At 41.6% G+C, this 15,019-nt stretch overlaps 1 protein-coding gene across 1 annotated transcript in view; it reads left to right on the top strand.

Annotated features, from left to right (window-relative positions):
* The window catches only part of LOC6602044 (G protein-coupled receptor kinase 1), a 272,725-nt gene that overhangs the window by 94,756 nt on the left and 162,950 nt on the right, over positions 1-15,019 (top strand). The gene's annotated exons all lie outside the window — the stretch shown is intronic.

The following is a 15,019-nucleotide window of genomic DNA, read 5'->3' as shown; positions in this document are numbered from 1 at the left end:
TGGCCATAGCAAGCAATCGGCTTCCGCTAAGCTACCAAGATTAAATACGAATTATAAAGTTTAACCCAAATTCTCTTTTCATTTTTGAAACACATAGATGCCAAAAAAGCTTGGCATCTCAAACAATGTTCTTATACTGGACACGGAGTTTAACATCATCCGCATACATGAGTTCTCCAGAGTATGTTAATAAGGAACTGAAAGTGTGAAAAGTAAGGGAACTAGAAAGTAAGTAACATCCATCTGTAAGTTACCTTAAAAGCATAGTTCGCAAATAACTGTTGACACTTTCGGCGTTTCTGATAAGAACCTCTCATTGACGGACACATTGAGAAAATGGACTGAAAAGACCCGATCAAATCTGTTTTTGCTCAACTCGCTCTTCGCTCAAGCAAAGACCGATTTTTTCACTTCTCTTTTGTTCCTGTTTTTCACTGGGCATCTTGTCGCGAGCAAACGAACAAAGTGTCTTTTGCGTATGTATGCGTGCTTGTACGTGTGATGCTTATGGCAGCTATCAATTTTTGTGAATTCTATACGGTTTGACTATTGGAGCTTAAAATGAATCGTGAAAAGCAAAACGAAAATGTTCTATTGCCAATTTTGCAAATAAATATACCTATTACAATACAATAGCCCAAAAAATGCGGAAAACATGAATAAATAAACATATATACGAAAATAAACTAAAAACACTTTACTCAGACACTTTTTTGGTTCTGCTCATCTAAAGACACTTTTGCTGTGAGCGCTTGACCAAAGTGCCTCTCTAAGTTGTTATTGTGAGACACGGCTTTTTTTTCCTTATCTTTTTTTTCTGTTCCTTGCCGTTAATAGTCATTGTTATAATCAAGTAGAAAGTAGAAACTTTCATAGTTATCCTAAAAAATGATTTTCGTTCGTTAACTCGTTAACCTCCGTCCCTTCATTACCAGAACAAAACAGAAGCTTCTGCTGTTGCTATTGCAAATTTATTCGCAAACTTTTTCCAAACAACGTACTCGTCTCATATTTACAACGCATCCACTCCGTATCCGTACCAGCTACCTCAAGCTAACAGCATTTTTCTGCCCATTTTCGAGGAAAGCGTTGTTCTGGAAGGTTTGTCATCTATGGACATATTGTTTTCTGCGGGTCCAGATAAGGTATAAAGTTGCATCTTAAAACACTGTGCCCAGTCCCTTTGCAAACCCTTGACCTTTCTCTTCAACCTCTCCTTGGAACAGTCTTGTCTCCCAGTAATTTGGAATGAGTCCTATATCATTCCGCTTCACAAAAAAGGTTCAAGATCAAACATTGCAAACTATCGTGGTATCGCAAAGCTTTCCGCCATCCCGAAGCTTCTTGAGTTCCTGGTCACCCGGCAACTGAAACATCTTTGTTGCAGCTTGATATCTCCGTCGCAACACGGTTTTTTCAAACATCGTTCAACATCGACTAACCTTCTTGAGTTTTCTAACCTAATCCACAGTGGGTTATATGTGAATGACCTTCCTCAAGTTATAACATACTCAACTACACTAATGTATGCTGATGATGTTAAAATCTGTCTGTCTTACTCTGATTGGTATTTGCACACACGCCTTCAACTGGATCTAAGTGAACTACTATTGTGGTGTTCAACTAATCTTCTTTTTCTGAACTTTTCCAAATGCAAACTTATGACATTTTACCGTCGCGCTCCTCATTTTGTCCCATATGTTCTAGGACATCATGTCCTTGAGCGAATTTCGAGTTCAAATGACCTCGGAGTCCTTTTTGATCATAAGATGTGTTTTAACACCCATATAGCTGCAACTGTAAATAAAGCTAAGAGTGTTTTAGCGTTCATCAAGCGTTGGTCCAAGGAGTTTGACGACCCGTACGTTACGAAACAACTGTACATCTCGTTAGTACGTCCTATATTGGAGTATTGTTCTTGTGTGTGGAGTCCGCAGTATAAAGAACAGCAGGCTGTTATTGAATCCGTGCAAAAGCAATTTTTAATTTTTGCCCTTCGGAACTTTAACTGGGACTCAGGTAGAATCTGGCCACCCTACCGGTCTAGGCTAAATCTTATTGACTCCCAAACTCTCTTGGGTCAGATTGACTTGGCCTTTCCATCTAGACCTACCCGTACTTTTAGGCCTATCCGTCTACCCATATGTAGGTCCAATTATGCTGATCATGAACCTTTTAGGGTTTTATGCCGTAATTATAACTCCCTCTGTCAAACCCTATCCCCTGAACTGTCTCATAAACTAATTGCATGCAATATTTATAATCATTTAAATTTAGCTAACTTTTAACTTATCTTTTTCCGCCTTTAGTAACTAAGTACCATTATTAACAGATAATTGTTAATTTAATAAATAAATTAAAATTAATCAAAATTATTAATTGGAAATTTTCGTTTCGTTTCGTGTAACTAAGTACCATTATTAACAGATAATTGTTAATTTAATAAATAAATTAAAATTAATCAAAATTATTAATTGGAAATTTTCGTTTCGTTTCGTGTGATTTGAGTTAGGAAGTACAATTTTGTATTGTATAATTATCGTTAGACCTACGCAAAGGATACATTTTACTGCGGGTGTCTATTTGAGTGCATGCTTACATACGTGTTATTTTAGGACTATTTTAGGACTCGTTAGAGATCGGTTTTTTGTTTACATGGGTGAAAGTTTACAATATGTTCAATGAACATTGTTCATGTCTGAACAGTGATTTTTTTGACCTTCTTCTGGATACATGGTCAGATGTAACCATCATCAAAGAGAGTGTGTTGAAGACCATGAAAAACGTTAAACTTCCTAAAATTACAACAATGCCACACGTTCTGTTGATATCTGATCAACAAGACGAGAAGTTTTTAGTGGATGCCCACAAAAATTACATCTGAAGTGTGGCGCAGTTCTTCGTTTAGTTTTTTATTAACTTCTTTATTACACGTCTTTTCTCTCTTCTTGTCGATCGTCGAAATCATCGCCTCAGACTTATCGCAGTATCATATCGCAGAATAATATCGCATAAAACTTATCGCAGAATAATATCGCATAAATCTTATCGCAGTATCATATCGCAGAATAATATCGCAACTTATCGCAGTATATTATCGGGATCGGTTAGGGTTAATAGCGGTAAGGGCTAATATGTCTTGTCTTACAGAAGATAGTTCCTGACGGATTAATCAAATCAACAGACGAAGCCAGCTCCGAAAAGACGCCACTCTTGGATTGGATGTGATAAATGTAGCAAGTAATGTTGTCGTCGTGAAGAAAAGATATGGTACAATTAAGTACAATTAGAGTTTGTGTAGATTATAAGATGTTAAACAGCATGGTTTCGTGGACTGTTTCCCAGTCCTGATCATGGAGGAAGTCCTTGAAAACGGAATTTTCCATGCGCCTATGGAAGAGCGGAGCGAGTCGTATACGGCCTTCGTCACAAAGAATTATTCGAGTATGCTCCAATTCAAGAATTCGCCAGCTGCGTACATTCGGTTCGCAAACTATATTTTTCAAGAATTAATCAACTCTGACGTTATGCAGCTTCATATGGACGACATAATTGTTTGAGACGCGTCGCCCGAGTTATGCATGAGGAAGACGAAGTTGATTCTGGAAACAGCTGTTCAATTTGGCGTAAAGATGCAGGAGCCGTATTTCAAGATCGGACGAACTAGCGAGGTATAGAGAGTCTTTGTTATATAGGGGTCGTCAAATTCTTTTGACCGCCTCTTTATAAACCCAAGCACGCCCATGGCGTTATTTACCATGGAAGAAATGTATTCGGAAAACTTTAATTTGGCGTCTAACATAACACCCAGATCATCCACCAGGGTAATTCTCTCAAGAGAACCACCAAATAGGGTGTAGGGAGCCAACAAAGGGCTAGAACGATGAAATGTCATAACTTTGCATTTCGAAGCATTAAGGTGTAACAAGTTTACACAACACCATGACTGAAAGTTATTGAGATCGGATTGCAAGCGAGAATGAAATGAAATGTCCTTATACTGGACACAGAGTTTAACATCATCCGCATACATAAATACTCGAGAGTATGTTAATACCGAAGGCAAGTCATTAATAAAGAGTGAGAAAAGCATGGGGCCTAGATGGCTGCCCGGCGGTACTCACGGAGAAACCTTTACTGGTAAAGAGAGGGAGTTTATGAAGAGGACTCTTTGAGACCTAGAACAAAGTTAGCTAGAAATCCATCTCAGGAGGTTGGGCGGAAGCCCTAAAAGGTCAAGTTTATGCGCTAAAAGAGAATGGTTTACTAAGGTCGGTGTAAATACCATCCATCTGTAAGTTACCTTGAAAGCCTTTAATAATGAAAGAGGTAAACTCTAACAAATTCGTGATGGTTGATCGCCGCCTTATAAATCCATGATGAGTTGGAGATATAAGTGACTTGCAGAGATGTTGCAAGTGCGTCGTTAAAACCTTCTCAAACATTTTGGGAATAGCGGATAACTTTGCTATACCTCTATAGTTTTTGGCATCAGACTTGCTACCTTTTTATGGAGAGGAATTATAAACGATTCCTTCCAGATCGGGGAGAAGCAAGAAGAATCAATGGACAGGTTGAATAGTTTAAGCAAGGGTCCACACAGTGTCTCGGCGCAGTACCTGCGTACACAACCTGGCCCCCCTCTGGACCCGGTGAAAACACCGGCTTAATTAGTCGAAGATCATGATGTAAAGAGCATTCATTTAACAAGGGACTGAAGACTCCGTTCGGCCTCGGTAAACCGTATGGGTACGGATGACCAGAGTAGCTTTGCTCAGAATAGGTGGTTTGGAAAAATTGGGCAAAAAGATCGTTAATTGCCTGATCATTATTTGCCAACGTATTACAAAATGATAGCGAGGATGGGTGTGCGGAGGTTCTATGCTTACTGTTTACTAAGCAGTAAAACTGTTTAGGGTCCTGAGAAAAACGTATCCTGCATCGAGATCGGTAGTTCTTATAGCATTGAGCATTAAGAACTGAAAAGTTTGACCGAACTAGGAGAACCGACTTCCTGAAATTTTTATAAAGTCTTGATTTTAAGTTTTTAGGCTGGATAACTCTTTGGTAAACCAAGGGAGCTTTCCAGATCGAATCGGACAAGAAACCGGGACACAAGAATCAAAAAATGTCCCAAGAGCATTGTAAAATAAGTAAAAAAAAGTACGATGGTAGGCGTCTTCAGGTAAAGTGATCGGAAGGGCTCGGGTTAAAAACACTATGGTCGGATCCTAGACAGGGACAGGTCAAGCAAGCCGTCAACAGGGTCATTTCGTGACATGGGCACTAGGATACTAGACTCGTTTATCGAAGACCAAACAGTTCCTGGCAAGTTGAAGTCACAAAGAACTTTCATATGATCTTTATCTGATAGCGAGGAAGAAACAGCGGTTAAAGCGGACAAGTGCTGCTCATAAATTGAGATATTCGGGGAATGTTAAATATACGAGCAAGTAATGAATATAGCGAAAGTGGGAAGAATCAGTTTTACATACTAGAATTCCAGTTCATATTGAACTTGGACTGTGAAGTGCTCCGACGTGAAGTTAGAGTCCACTGTAATGAGAACCTCTACTGCACGTCGAGACGAACGGTCCTTTCTAAAAGTTGTGTACAGACCTGCCAAAACCTCGGAACTAAGAATGTCCGGCTTTAACCAGGTTTCGGTTAACACAATAACGTGGGAAGCAAATGCAACACTATCCCGGAAAAAGAATGCTGAGCTTACTCCGTAAGCCTCTAACATTCTGATATGTTACTAAACGAGATGTTAGTTTTTCGAAGGGTGGAAGCAGGACGGGAAGATGAGGTTGGCACATTGGGATGATTTGTAATAGTTAGGGGGGCCTATTCTTCTTCTTAGCCTCCTTCACCACTCCATCACCACCAAATTCTCCGGCCAAAATTTGGCAGAGCAAATGGTGTCAAAATAAGTCGGGGAGAGACTTATCTTAAATGGTGATATCGCCCTGGCATAAGAACTATTAAAACTAATAAAATAAGAACATAAAAACTAAACTTCTCCACCATTAAACCGACGGCTCTTATTTTGCTTTATATAAAAGCAGTTACATCATTAGATGTGTGGTCAGGGACCACCCGTGAGACAAAAACTTGTCGTTTTGGTGGGTTTCCTACCAAGAGTTTAAGCACCACAAGCCTAGTACCTGTGGTGGCAATATCCGGAGGCCCAAAACTTCTAATCGCTGCACAGTGGGTCAGCGATCCCATTTTTTGACGTAAATTAAAATAATAAAGCTAGAGACTTCAAATTTAGTACACAAAATATTATCGACGTGTATATATATATCTAAATTTTAGACCGATCCGACCACGCCCACAAAAAACGCCCATAGAAGAAAAGATTCGCTAATATTGATTTTTAACACGTAGTCCATTATGATAGAATATGTTATTAAAATTTTTACAAATTAATATTTTTACAGTATTATATTATCACAACTTAATACTTAGAGGGGGATGCATACTTAAGTTTTTCAAATTACAACGAATTTATTATTAATCTTCTTCTACATCTACTTCTATTGAAAATGAATTTTCATTTTCAGAATCCGATTCGTCACTTTCACAAATACCAGAATAAGTATCTAGGGAAGCATTATTGTTATAACAAATATTTTCAAAACATGGCGCTTCTAAAAGTTCAATAATAGCTTGCGGCAATGGATCTTTTTTATTTCCACCCAATCTTTTTGTCAGATAGATGCTCGATACAAGAGGATCAGAGAAATCCATTGCTCTTTGGAAAAGATCTGTCATATTATTGCGTCGTGAATCCTTTCGAGCATGTAATCATCTGTCACTCTTATAGTATTTATTGCGTGCTTCCGAAGCGTTTTCTCCAATAACACCTACTGGCAGACCTGATGCTCCTATTATTTGAAACACGTGAATTAAATAACATTTTCAAACAAATAGCTATCAGACCAATGTGCCAGAAAAACGCTAATAGGAAGAGAGGAGAGCTGTTGCAGAAAGTAGCTAATGAGAAAGAGACAGCTACTGAACAGAAAGTTCGAGAGCGAGAGAGAAAGAGCAGTTATTTAAATTTAGATGATAGGGAGAGAGTTATAACACAACAAATCCGTCCGCTTTTTCCTGTGAAACGGTGAGGAATTTACTACATGAATGTCGAACTTGTTCTTTAAAAAAGTCCGAATAGTCTCCGAATTAAAGGCTGCCCCATTGTCAGGGGTTAAGGGCTAGCGGCCGTTACCCGAGGCGGCGAATTCCGGCGGGGAGCTCTCCCGGAGAGAGTGCAGCGGGACGACAGGATCGGGTCGGCAGTGCTCCAGCGCATGGCCAAATATGGTCATGAGATAACGCTACCAGCCAGGTCCCGTTACGAAGCAAGTGGAGAATGAAGGAAACACCGATGGGCACCGCGTGCCCGTAAGGCGCAGAAGCGAGCCTTTAAGATGAAGGTCGCGACGGTAAGGAAGGACAGTCAGCCGAGGGAGATATCAGGTGTCAAGTGAAAAGTAAGCCACGAGCGGTGGAACCAAGAACGAAGCGGTCACGCCTATCGGGGAGATACTTTACAAAGCGAAAACGTTGTGTGAGGATTGAGAGGCGGACTTGAGCCCAAAGCCAAGAGCTTGGAGAGCATCTCACAGGTTACGAGCCACGATCGGGCCGACAAGCCAAGGGAGTCTAGTGAGATCGAACGCGTCAGACGCCGACTGAGAGACGGATTTATGCTACGAGCCAAGAATCATTGGCCCCAGTCGTTAGGTCCGGCGGAGCTACGCTTGGACACGCCTTGGGTAGTTCAACAGTCGAGCCAGCGCAGGAGGCAAAGTAGTGTAAGATAGCTTTAAGATACCAATAATGAATAATTGTTATAGCAGTAGCCAAACCTTACCCATGCATTCTTACTTGTCGGCGGGGGCTAGCTACAAAATTGTTGAGGCAGGCCGCCCACTGAACGCTGAGCCAGCCCAGCTGAATCAGACGGAACAAAACGGTTTGTTACACAAATGTCTACCAATTTTAGAATCCGTATCTTCACGTCAGTGATTATGGGTGAAGCAACTTGCTGCGTAATCGACAACTTGGATAATTTTTGAACTGCAGTAATGAAATATTTCCCTGATTTGGAAATTATTTCAATGTGGATTAATTCGCCTACCCTTACTGGTAATGGTGTTACGCCCAATTCCTGATTTTTGGTATGGCCAGCATATTTTGCTTTTTGGCATAACATGCAGCTTATCACTACCTCTGCTGCGAAAGTAATAATCGCGCAGCACCTACTTCACATTCTCTTGGGCTGCTCTATGCGCCCGATTGTGTTCTGCAGATACTAACTGCGCAGATTCGTTCAATTCGTTCTCCGTCGTTGGTGACATCTGTCACAAGGGTCTTGCAGTTCCGCAATTTTGGGTCCGGGAATGTTTTGACCAGGTCATTCTGCAAGAATGGCAGAAGGCAGTACTGGCAGGTGCAATGAATGGCCGACTCCTCAAGAAGCGTTACGCTGCTGAAACAGTCAATCCTATGAAAAGTTTTTTCGAGAAGAGGATGTTTTTTTATTCATAGTAAAAATAGGATATATATGCGGGGTGTTAAGTATGACAGTTGAGGTCGGTTCTTCTTCCTCTTCTATTGTCGGGTTTATGCATTATGCATTAGGATGTTTCCTAAATTTAATGGCTACATGTGCTATTATAATTATTATTGTTATAATGAATGCAATTGTAATTATTGTTTGTAATGTTTGTATAATGTAATACAATTTTGTATGTTCTATGATTATTTCTTTTGCCTGTACGTAATCTAGTTATTACTAATGTAGACATTCTGTGTAAAATCAAGCATTGAATTGGTTACTTTTAATTTGTTTAATTGGATTGAGCAATTGTAAATTTTGAAGATATTATTTCCTTCTATAATGATCTCTTTATTTAGGCAATTTTGGTTTAATTTGGTACTTGGAAGGTTCCATGTTAATAAAATGTTTGGTTCTATATAGTTTACTTAAATGTTCTTATATGTTTTTGTATAAGGGAATTTTGCAGGTTTTTGTTGTATGATGCCATTTATGCAATCGTCTTTTATTATTTGTGTATTGTCTTTATTGAGTACATTATTTTTAACAACATAATATTCTTCAGATGTTATTTCTGTTAAAATATTATTGTGCTCATCTGGATAGGGAATTATTTTGTATATTGAGGTGTTAATGCTTTCGCTTGGAATATTGGAAACTATTAATATGTCATTAGAATCTACTTTTAGCCATTTTGAAGTTTTGATGTGTAATATTTTCTCCGAATTTATATGTTTCAGGTTATCTTGTTTTAATAATTTTGGGTTGAATATACCAAGTCTAGATACCCAACTCTATATCCTCAATGTATTCTGAGAAGTGTTGGATGTTAAATATCAAAATATCTAATTGGTTTTTATTTTTTATCGCCTCAAATCCTTTGTGTATTGTTTCTATTACTAAGTTTAACTCATTGGTTTGGAAACTGTTTTTGACTAGACTGTCTATTTTGTTTTCTAGTCCTTTCCTATCTTCTTGGTCCAAAGTTCCAAATAAGTATTTATAAGCTGTATCGACTATGTTTATTAGTCCTCTTTTTCTGCTTTTGGTTATTTCAGTTTATTTTTCCTTTTATTTCCCTTGTGAGCTTGTCTACTAAATATTGTATTTGAATTACTTCTTTGAAATTGTTAGCCTTTTCTATAAGTCTTGCATAAGTTTCCTCAGTTTTTGTTATGTTTACTGTAAGGTAGTCATATTCGTAATTAATTGGTATGTTTATTTTTCCAGTATTGAATATGAGATATCCATACAGGGATTTTATTGGGTCTATTTCGACGTTTTGTCCACTTGTCAATAGAATCGCGAACATGAGGGTGATCTTTCAACGTCAGATATTCCATTTTAGCTGGAAGTGATCTCAATTTGGACGTTTTCCGTATTCAGCCATGCTGCGCACATAAAAGCTGAATCTTTGTTGGCTTTGATTTCAATTGTTTTTCCCATCTCGTTAAAAACTTTCATGATGGCTCTTTTTGTCTCTAACCAATCACGACTTTTTACATCTACAAGAGTGGAAAACTTAGAGTATACGTCAATACATGATAGGAACTGTTGGTTACCAACCATATAGAAATCCATTACGTATTTCTCTCTGATGTTCAATATTTCCGGTGTGGTTTCGAATGCCAACTTCGTATTTCTATGCTCTGTTTTGGCAATATTACAAGTAGGACATTAGTTTATGATGTTTTGGATTAGTTTTTGATAATCCGGGTAATAGTATTTTCCCCTAAACCAATTGACGGTTTTCTCTATCCCTGGATGGAGTAAGCCTTTATGATTCTTTAATATTATTTGTATTATTAATATTATTATTCTTCAATTTAAATTCAGAGTGTTTGAGATGCCAAGCTTTTTTGGCACCTATGTGTTTCAAAAATGAAAAGAGATTTTGGGTTAAACTTTATAATTCGTATTTAATCTTGGTGGCTTAGCGGAAGCCGATTGCTTGCTATTGCCAGATAAACCTTATGCGAGATCGATATGCAACCAATGCGCAGAGGGGTTAGCATAGAACTAAACTATAGACGACGGCGTTAGATCAAAGTGATTGCCGAAGTGGCGGCAGCAGATCAAAGTAATTGCCGAAGTGGCGGCGGCAGAGAGCCCCTTTAGCGGGAGAGCGCAGCAGCTCTGCAGAAAGTCAACGCTTTACAACATAGGCGGCTCTCTCTGCTCATACAATAATAATGTTAAAGTTACGGTTATTATTCAGCGGCTGGCCCGAACATACTCCCCCCGTTGGGAGCTAGTCTCTCAACAGATTCCTTAAGGGGCAGCAAACATAGCCGAGTGACGGCCCTCCTGATGTTTCCTGAGGATGTCTTCAGGTCAGCGACGCGACACACTCCGTCCTTGCCCAAAACGACATCGACCACTCTAGCCAGTGGCCAACGCATTGGAGGAAGATTTTCGTCCTTCACCAGAACGAGGTCGTTCTTGCATATGTTTTGCGCGGGGGTAAGCCACTTCGCGCGCTCTTGCAAAAGAGTGAGATACTCTTCGCGCCAACGGCTCCAAAATATTTGTTGTAGTTGGGTGACCCGCTGCCAGCCATCCAGACGATTGTAGTTCAGCTTCGTTAGGTCAGGCTCGAGGATTTGCTCATGGGGGCCGCCTAAAAGCAGATGAGCAGGAGTCAAAACGTCTAAATCATCAGGATTTTCTGAAAGCGAGAGCAAAGGGCGAGAGTTAACAATTGCAGTGATCTGACAGATCAGAGTGCGCAGCTCGTCGAAGCTAAGCACAGATGGTCCAACTGAGCGGTACAGGTGATATTTTGCGGTCTTCACGGCTGCTTCCCACAACCCGCCAAAATGCGGAGAGCGAGGTGGGATGAAACGCCAGTCGATCGTGTCAGCCAAGCAGGATTCGTGGACCTCCTTCATATGCGGTTCGCTCAGACAAAGCATCTTTAGCTCCAGAAGCTCGTTCTTGGCCCCAACGAAGTTTGTCGCATTTTCCGACCAAATTTGACTTGGCCTTCCTCGAGTGGAAGTAAAACGCTTTAGTGCGCCTAGAAACGATGCGGTGGTCAAATCCTTTACGAGCTCCATGTGTATAGCCTTGGAAGTGAAGCAGATGAATACGCTAATGTAGCACTTGATCGGAGGACTTGTGCGGATTTCTGATCGGTAGAAAAAAGGTCCACAGTAATCTACTCCAGTGACTTCAAAAGCTCGAGATCCTTCCAAACGCGGCCTAGTCCTGAAGCATCTCACACATCTGCTGACGACCCTTGACACTGCCTTAACACCTCCAATGGGCCAATATTCCAGCCGAATTTTGGATAGCAAGGCGCGAGGTCCGGCATGGAGGTTTCTTTCATGATAATATCTTATCAGCGCAAAGTTAATGGAATGTCCCTTTGGCAGAATGAGCGGGTGCTGAGCGTCAAATCCTAGCGATGAGTTGCCAAGACGACCTCCAACTCTAAGTAGTCCAGAATGATCGATGAACGGGTTGAGCGAACTAATAGAACTGGATTTCATGACTTGATCATTGCGCCGAATCTCCTTTATGTCCATCCACAAATTTGCCAGCTGAATGTGTCGAATTAGAAGATGCGTTCCTTGCCGAATATCAGAAACGGTGATTCCTGGATGCCTAAGACGATGTATAAATTTATGCATGTAGGCGAATGTGCGCTGCATGCGAAAGAATGAATTCGCAAATCTGCATCCCGACGTGAGATCGGCATGTGGAGACGTGATTAGCAATACTCTCTTGCGAAGCTCCAAAGTTGCTATGTCGTTAGCAGGAGATACAGGCCACTTATCCTTGGAGCCTAGCAAAAAGGATGGGCCGTGAAACCATAGCTCTGACTGGATAAGATGGTTGGGAAGCGAGCCTCTCGAGAGAATATCAGCAGGATTTAAAGATGTGGGAACATAGCGCCATTCCATGGCTGCCGTCAACTCCTGAACTGATGCCACTCGATTTGCCACGAAAACTTGAAATTTAGCTGGCTCGTCCCTAATCCAAGATAATGCTGTTGACGAATCCGACCAGCAATAGAACCGACCTGTAAAGATTCCCATGTCCTTTACATTCTGCATGATTTTCGCAAGCAAATGGGCTCCACTTAATTCCAGCTTAGGAATCGATATAGTCTTTAGCGGCGCCACTCGCGACTTTGAGCACAAAACGTGGCTCGAAGACTGGGCTTCCCTGGACACGCAAGCGCCATTTGCTTCTAAGCTGGCATCACAGAATCCGTGAACTTCTGTAGCCACACTAGAACGAAGAACCAAGCGAGGAAATGAGATCCGAGAAATACTTGCCAAACTATTTCTCAAGTCCATCCAAGTTGAATGCAACTCTGAGGGTAGGCTTTCATTCCAATCAAAATGTTCTCTCCAAAGCTGCTGAAGGAAGATTTTGCACCTGACAATGACTGGATTTATCAATCCAAGAGGGTCGTAGAACTGCGCAGTCGTAGATAAAACCGACCGCTTTGATGGCTTTGAGTTTGTGTCCAGTGCGGACAAGGCAAAAAGCAGCTGATCCGAAGCAGGGTCCCACGCTAAGCCGAGAGTTTTGGCTATGTCGCTTCCATCATTAAACTTTAGGAACTTCTCTATGTCATCTTCAGGGGTTCCCTCAAGTACTTCCTAGTGACTGGAGCACCATTTCCTAAGTCTAAAGTTACCACGGGACAGTAAAGCTGATGTTTGGTGCATCTTGTCCATGACCTGTGCGACCGAATTACCGCCCGAAATAAGGTCATCCACGTAAAACTCCTGCCGCAGAGCAGCTGAGCCAAGAGAGGATTCACCCTCGTCGATGGCCAGCTGGTGCATTGCGCGGACCGCTAAAAATGATGCAGCCCTCGTCCCGTATGTGACGGTGTCTAATGTGTAGACTTGAACCTCGGACTCGTTGGAACCATAGGATGCACTGTTACAAATTGTCGGGTGGAGACACTCGTACGCAGCGGTACATTTTACAAATGTCCCCTGTGAGAGCGACTGGATATGTTCGAAAATCGAATCAGCGAATCATTTCGATCCATCGAAAACGACACGGAGTTTTGTCGTCGTACTGTCCTCCTTTAGGACACAGTGATGAGGCAAGAAATATTTGCAGAGGCTACGGGAATCAGGGTTGACTTGGTGCATATGATGCAAATCAATGTACTCCCTCATAAAGGCGGAATACCGCTCCTTGAGTGTAGGATTACGCTCCACTTTTCGCTCCAGACTGATGAACCGTCGATAAGCCTGAGCATAAGATTCTCCTAAACGATCAGTATTGTTATTTAGTGGTCCCCGGATGGCAACCGTGAAAGGTGGCTTACGAAATGTGCTTCACAATCGTCTTCTTCTTTGGTATTCAACCCAGCCTCCACACAATCCTCGACTTCCCAAAACATACGAAGAGTTTTATCCAACCTTGCTTCCATCTCAGCTATCGAATCTGGACAATTGTGCGTGGCCAAAAGCGCCGAGCTTGATACCTTCTGTCCACCGCCAGATACGATCCACCCAAGCCGGGTCTTCTGCAGAAGAGGCAGTCCATCGGTGAGTTTGATTTGCCCTACGCAGAGGAGATCATAAAAAACGCTCGCACCAATGAGAAGATCAATCCGTTGAGGATTGAAAAATGCAGGATCAGCGAGCTGAATGTTAGATGAAATACGCCAATCGGATACATTTACTGTCATACTTGGTTGAGAATCGGTAATCGTGGGGGCGATGAGAGCAGTAAGCGTAGTTGTGTAAGCAGAGGTGCGAGAATGCATACAAATGCTTATGGTGGATCCCTCAGTAGAAACGCTGGTATCGCCCAGCCCAGACACAAGTGCAGACGATTGAGTTCTCCTAAGCTGAAGCTGCTGGGCGAACCTGGATGTGACGAGATGCAGCTGCGATCCTGAATCTAAGATGGCACGACAAGGAACTAAAACGCCAGACCGATTCTTCACGAGAACCACGGCTGTAGCCAGAAGCACGACATCAGAGTGAAGACCTTGGGCAGCAAGAGAGGTAGACGAAGGTAGAGACGAGCTGCTAGCAGAATTTTGAGCAACGGAAAGAGTGTCCGGTTGAACGGTAAGATCGGGAGGAGTAATACCTGGGCAGCCTTGTGTTGTGGGCTGTATACTATCGAAGTGCAACAAACTATGATGCCTACCGCCGCATACTCGACATTTTCCACTATTGCATGCGCGGGTCCGGTGCCCCGGTTTTAGGCAATTGAAGCATAGGGAAAGCTTCTTCACTTCTTTGTGGCGCAGCAACGGTGAGAGATTTCCGAATATCTTGCACGAGTATATTCCATGGCCCGCTGAGTGGCAAAAGACGCATACAGACGGGTCGGCGGAAGAGTTGGAAGCTACAAACGTTTTCTTAACCTGCGTATAGGAATGGTTTTTTCCCACCTGATCGCTACTAGCGTGTGTCGCTGTAGCATATTCCAATCGCTCCATTTCCTGGTAGCGTT

The sequence above is a fragment of the Drosophila persimilis genome, unplaced genomic scaffold (assembly GCF_003286085.1).
Source record: "Drosophila persimilis strain 14011-0111.01,24,50 unplaced genomic scaffold, DperRS2 tig00000002-arrow-pilon, whole genome shotgun sequence".
NCBI classification, from domain to species: Eukaryota; Metazoa; Arthropoda; class Insecta; order Diptera; family Drosophilidae; genus Drosophila; species Drosophila persimilis.
This window is presented reverse-complemented; position numbering and strand designations above follow the sequence as displayed.